Source organism: Zophobas morio, unplaced genomic scaffold (assembly GCF_036711695.1).
Source record: "Zophobas morio isolate AGI-343-1 ecotype UQ-CSIRO unplaced genomic scaffold, CSIRO_AGI_Zmor_V1 ptg000058l, whole genome shotgun sequence".
In the NCBI taxonomy this organism is placed as follows: Eukaryota; Metazoa; Arthropoda; class Insecta; order Coleoptera; family Tenebrionidae; genus Zophobas; species Zophobas morio.
The window spans coordinates 2,466,535-2,473,046 of NW_026972163.1; positions in this window are offsets into that span (position 1 = coordinate 2,466,535).

The window sequence follows — 6,512 nt, forward strand, 5'->3', positions numbered from 1 at the left end:
GAGGTGTTTTAACTTTTGTTCTATCTGGGGACAAGTATACACTGTTTCGAGTTATTGCAGTTTTGTTACGGAAAGTAATGTAAAAATCAAGAGCTCTTAAACAGGACGAGTCAATAATATTACTTAATTGATATCGTAAATATCTACTTAATCAACGAATTGTTTCTTTAAAAGTAACTTCAATGATTGCAATATTTTCTCAGTTAAAAACATTAAACACATTTTTTCGTTAAGAATCTGTATACCTAGTCAAATATTTACTTTCATCGGCTGTGATTTGTCTTTTCTCAAAATAATATGACAAAAGCCTGGTCACCGTCTATTAAAAAGCATCAATAAACACAAAATAGCTTCACCGAGTCTTTTGCATACATGCTCGTGAAAATCTTCTTTCTATAATTTTTCGCTCATGGTTTGGATAACATTTTGTAGATTATTGTAAAATAATCTAACATCTATTTGATGGTAGTTGTTTATTTTCTTCTAGTGTTTTTTTATTTTTATCTCACGTAAGGCATTCATAGATCCTTCAACTTTAAAGCCGCTTTCATGAACAGCTGCAAAATCTTCGTACTGTTTATATCTGTATATATCCTGATTGGTATCTCTTTATATTTTTGCTGGATTTAAAAGCGTCTACAGATATTTGAAAACACTGGCCCAAACTGAAAGGCAAGCGAAGGGCTATCAAAAATGACTTTTCCATCTTTACTCACGTTACTACAAATGTTCTGAATACATTCAGTAAGCAGTTTATAAAAATGGGTCGAAACAATCCGCAAACCACGTTAGTTAGTTTTTTTTGTTCTTTCCATTTTTGGACTTCAATTAGTAGCCACACACATCTCCTTAATTGTGATCTCAAATTCGCCAAGTGTTGAGTTTCGTGATGTTCTTTTCTTAACTGCAGAGCTAACTATCTAATCATGGCGTCATCTGTGGTTTATCATACATCGCATATCTTTATATTGCACGTAATAAAATTTCATCCAGCGACTATTCTCTTGATTACTACTTCACTGTTATTTACAATTCATTGTTACCGTCTTTTGTAAAGATTTCCAGCCTATCTGTGGTACACTAGACGCATACATTTAGTGCGTTTATGGCTTTGACGTGTAAAGTTTTTTATAGCCGACCCTTCATAAAACTTAGCAAAAACAAACCATGTCACGTGTCATGGACGACCGAGACAGTACTGCCCTGTGCTTTTACCAGGAAAGGTCTAAGGTCTAAGGCAAAAGTTTATACTTACAAGCATTTGCTTATAAGGACATCCTTATTTTTATGAATACAACTTAGTACTTGGTACGAGAAAAGACGTATAAATCTGAAATTTTGGGAAGAAAACTACATCTTTTCCAAATGTATTTCAGAACAAATCAACTGTAATTCAGATTAGTGAATTGTATTTCAGAAAGCGTCAGTTGTAATTCAGAATAGACAGTTTTATTTGAGAAACCATTAATTGTATTTCAGAACAGTCACATGTAATTCAGAATACAACAATTGTATTTCAGATTTCGCCAATTGTAATTCAGAAAGCGTCAAATGTAATTCAGTCAATTTATTTTTTCCTACATAGACAGCTTCAATAATTGTATTTCAGATTTTGCATAAACCCACCATTAACATTTATAACTTATGGAAAATTAACAAACATAAAATGAAAACAACAAAAAAATTAATATGAAACACACGAGGAAACACATTAGCGACCAACTTCCATGTCTTGCATTGCCAGTGCTGCAGCATGGTGGACGGTGCCTGTGTTGAGCAGCTCGAGCACAATCACCACCAACCACCGTTTCTTTAGCAGCGTCGATTATTTCTTCTAAATATACAAGTCGTTGTTCTACGACGCCTGGAGGAGCCACCACAGGCACACGAAGATGGGTTTTGGCATACGTTTTTATTTTTGACCAAATGTTTTCGATCGGATTAAGCATTGGTGAATAAGGTCCTAATCGTAAAAGAGTAGCTCCTGTTCCATTTACTGCTTCTTCAAGTGAAGAATGGCATGGGGCATTGTCACTGACCAAAACTAGGTCGGCGATTTCGTTGCCCATAGCTTGCCATTCTTCTAGCAATCTTCTAACCCATTCATTTGCTAAAAGTGCCGTAAAAGACCCTCTTCTTCGCTCCATTTGTACGACTCCTGCAGCTGAAATTGCTCCTATCAGGTGCACATTAGGACCTCTAGCTGCTGGAAGGTGTTGAACGGCTCGGTTTCCAACACGAGCTCGACCACGGGTTCGACGGCAGAACAAATTGAAATTTGTTTCGTCCATCCAGACAATTTGCTTCCCTTGTTGAATATACCTGTTTTTTTAGTTTTCAACGTATTCGGCTATCTTCCTTTTATTTTCCGGGGTGTTCATAGAGACTGATTGCCGATGAACCCCCTTTACAGTGAAAATTCTACCTTCAAGATAATTCCCTATTGTTGATATTGACACTATTTGTCTAAAATGCTGCAAAACTTTGTCTTTCAACTGCTTCAGTGGAATGCTAGAGTCTTCTTCAACCCATTCTATTATATTATCAATTTGTTGTTCAGTGAGCACTTCTGGTTTTATGCCACCTTTTTGAAGCATTAAAGGGCGATCAGAATGTACCCAGTGAGATGCCGTTTTGTAATTAATTCCCAAAGTTGTAGCCAACGCGGTCCAGTTGTCACCTCTATTTGCACAAGTGACAATTTTCTCACGGTCTTGAGAAGAATTTTTCTTGTAGCTTTTTCGTTCTATGATTTCTGTATTATCCACTTCAGTTCTACAAAGTGGACATACATGGTCTTGGTTAAGTCCATTCAATGGTTGCAGACAATTTGTATGGAACAAGTGTCTGCAGGGTAATAAACGTGCCACCCCTTTTCGCAGCATGGGCACCCTACATATGGCACAATTATCTTTTAAATTCATATTGAACAATAAGTACACAACTTTTATGACAAGCTATTATTAATAAAATATCAATAAAAAGTCGTTTACATAGTAACAAAAGGTTCCTTGATTGCTGCTGCAGTAAATGAAAAAATATAGTTTCTGAAATACATATACCGAAATCTGAATTTCAATTGACAATTTCTGAAATACAATTCACTAATCTGAAATACATTTGCTGCGTTCTGAAATTCATTTGATTAATCTGAAATACATTTGATGCATTCTGAAATTCAAATCACTAATCTGAAATACATCTAACGATTTCTGAAATCGACGTTATATTTTCTGAAATACACTTGGAAAAGGTGTAGAAAAAAGTGGAGCTTATAAAAGAAAAAGACAGAATTGCCAACGATTGTATTGGGCGATATATCGGGTCTTAGCTTTTCCTTTTCTGGGGACAGCAGTAATGATAGCTGCTAGCATAAAGCTAAAAAACATGTTGTATACACTAGGTTGCGCCTAAGTATAAGGAGGCTACACCTCTCGGTAAACCGGGGTTCTCTCACAGGAATGGAAGACTTTCCGTCTCGGTATGTAATATACTCTACGTTGTTCTTCGAACAAAGCACACATTTTAAGATTTGAAAAAATACAGAAGGGTTGTATTTAATTTCTTTTTCGTGTACTCATTAGAAAATCGTATTTTTTTTTGTTTTTATCGAAAACAATAAAGAAACATGGCAATTTTCCAGTTAGAAACCACATTATCATTTATTTCAGGACTTTATTTGCCATAAACAAAATTGAAAGTACAATTAGTGACATTAGTAAATGTAATTCCAGAAGAAATTGGCAACTTTAAATCTCTGCAATTATTATTTACGTTTGAAATTGTAATACTAGAAGACGATGGCAAGTGAGAAACGGAAACTTTTGTACCAGAAATTTCTTGGGTATTATGTTTAGATTGAAAACATTTTTTGAGGTCTCCACTTTATTTTCGATATTTTCTTCTACATATTTTCTTCATAGCATACACCTCTGATTTAAAAGTTATTATTGAATCACCTTTCGCCATGTATGCTGATGATATAAAGATATACAACACCAGCAACAATCAGTCTATCCTGAAAAGCGACTTGTCAGCTATCGGCGAATGGTGCTCTGCCTGGTTACTACCTCTAAACGTATCTAAATGTTCGGTTCTATATATTGGTAAAAATAACCTGCAACATACGTATACCATTGATAATTCCAAGTTAACAAAATCGGAATCACTATCGGATTTAGGGGTGTTGATGACTTCTTGCCTATCTTGGTCTGAGCATGTTCAGCGTGTTGTAAAAAAGGCAAATTCACTGGTGTTTCTCCTTAGTAAAGTATTTGCAAAAAGTCACTTTAGCGTCGTCAGTAAATTTTATAGGACCTATATTAGACTCATCCTCGAGTTTGCTAATAGTGTCTGGGCTCCTATATTCCAAAAGGATGTGCTGTTGCTCGAGTCAGTGCAAAGAAAAGCATCAAGAATCCCGTTTGGACGTACTCGTCCAAAATACAAGGACAGATTATCTATGATGCAGCTTCCTACGCTCTCTGATCGTCGTAAGAGAGCGTAGGAATTGTCACGTTTCAAGCCTTAAAAGCTCCTCTGTCTCCTATTAAACACCTGTTTCCATTAGCACATAACAGTAGAACTAGAAGACACTGCCTAAAACTGTCCAAAGATAAATTTCAGACCACCGTTAGACAAGATTTTATTGTAAACAGGATTTTCGAATCATGGAATTCTCTACCCTCCGACATTGTAATGTGTGATTCAATTTCCAGTTTCAAACGCAAATATGACGCCTACAATGTTTAAGAAGTTTCTTCTCTTCCAGATTTTATCATTCTAGCCACCAATCACTTGATTAGCGCGGGCATAACTGGCAGTGCCTCTGCCCGATCGCACCAAAATAATAATAATAATAATAATATGCCGCCATGTCTCTAAGGTTTCAATGCACTGTTAGCCAAAAGCGTAGCGCTCGTTCTCCTCGGACAATGTCTCGTGTATCCAACAGGGTCTGGCAACTTTAAATATCCAGCAATTTTTGTATGTATACTGTAGAACGTATTCATTCCTACGGGTTGAATGGTGCACTTTCCAGTGCTATAACACGCAAAAAAACTTTGATGAGGAACATTCTTTGGTCTAAAACCTAGGTATCTTCTGTACAATTACAATTCTTTATAAAAGTTATATTGTCAAAATGTAAAATGATATTTCCAAGGACACTACCAAATTTTGGCAATTTATAAAATATAAACAAGGTGGAGCAGGTATACCAATAAACATGACTTACAATGGTGTTGATATTTCTGATCCAAAATGCATCGTAGACAGCTTTGCAGAATTCTTTAAACAAGCATAAAGTATGATCGGTGAAATAGAATGACTCATTTTAAAATTTTTATTTTACCAAACGAGTGTATAACCCTCTTTCGGAGGGTTTTACAGCGAACGGCAGCTCTTTAGCCGGGGCGGGTCGCGGTTCGGAGAGTTCTTATTATTTTTTTTTGTATTGGGCGCCACGTAGCTTCCTGTTGGGGTAGTTTACTCCGCTACGTCGAGTAAACAGTCGAGAAGAATCAAGCCACAAGAAAACACAAAAAAAAACTAAAAATATATTCAACGGATAATAAAATTGACAAGTGTTGATTAAATGAAATTCATGTAATATTAAAAAAAAATTACCATGAACGTCCAGAAGGGACTATCACTGAAATATATTAAAGTAATATAGCAGAAAATGAAATGTATTCATGCGTCCTCGTACAAAACTATTTTGCGATATGATAAATTAAAAAACAAAAAAACTTCCAAGAATTTAGATAAAGATAGCTGTGACCGGGCGACTAAATGGAGAATTAGAACTATAAGGCGTTAGAGTGGACTTAGCTCGTAACCGTAGTTATCAGCAGCTCCTCTTCGTCTGGATTGGGATTGATAAAGAAACAGCGGCGTCACAGACCTCTGGATCCGAAGAATAACTTCAAGGTTAGCGGCGGCTCCGCAGGAACAGCAGCGAAAATCAAAGTCGTCGGCTCGATATGGTCTCTTCAAGGGAACAACAGGGACGACAATAAGTTACTCACTGCCACGCCATCACGATAAGCTTGGTTCTTCCAGGAACTCTTCACTTGGGTGCGGTGATAAAAAAACGAACGATAAAATTCCTCTTTTCTGTGGTGGACGATACGAAAACGGCTCAACTAAACCTCTTGCTTCGAACAAAACGATAAAAATCTCTATCTTGAGTACTTCCTCTTCGTCCTTCCACTTCCTTCCTTCAGAAACTCCACCAAAATCTTCTCGAAACTTCTTTTCTCCTCTTCGGCTACGTCCTAGCACTTCCTTCTTCCAGGATCTTCGCCAAAACGCCTCACGAGAACCTCTCTCTTCCCCTATCAGGTCCATACTCCTGAATATTCTCTTTCGCGGGGTGGGAGTACCAGCGCATTAGCAGTGCCACGATGTCGTTTTACACTCCCCATAGGCAACCATGATGTCTTAGATGTCGGCACGTAAAATATTGCATCCCCAATGAAACAACCCTTTTTTTTAAAGAAGGGATGAAA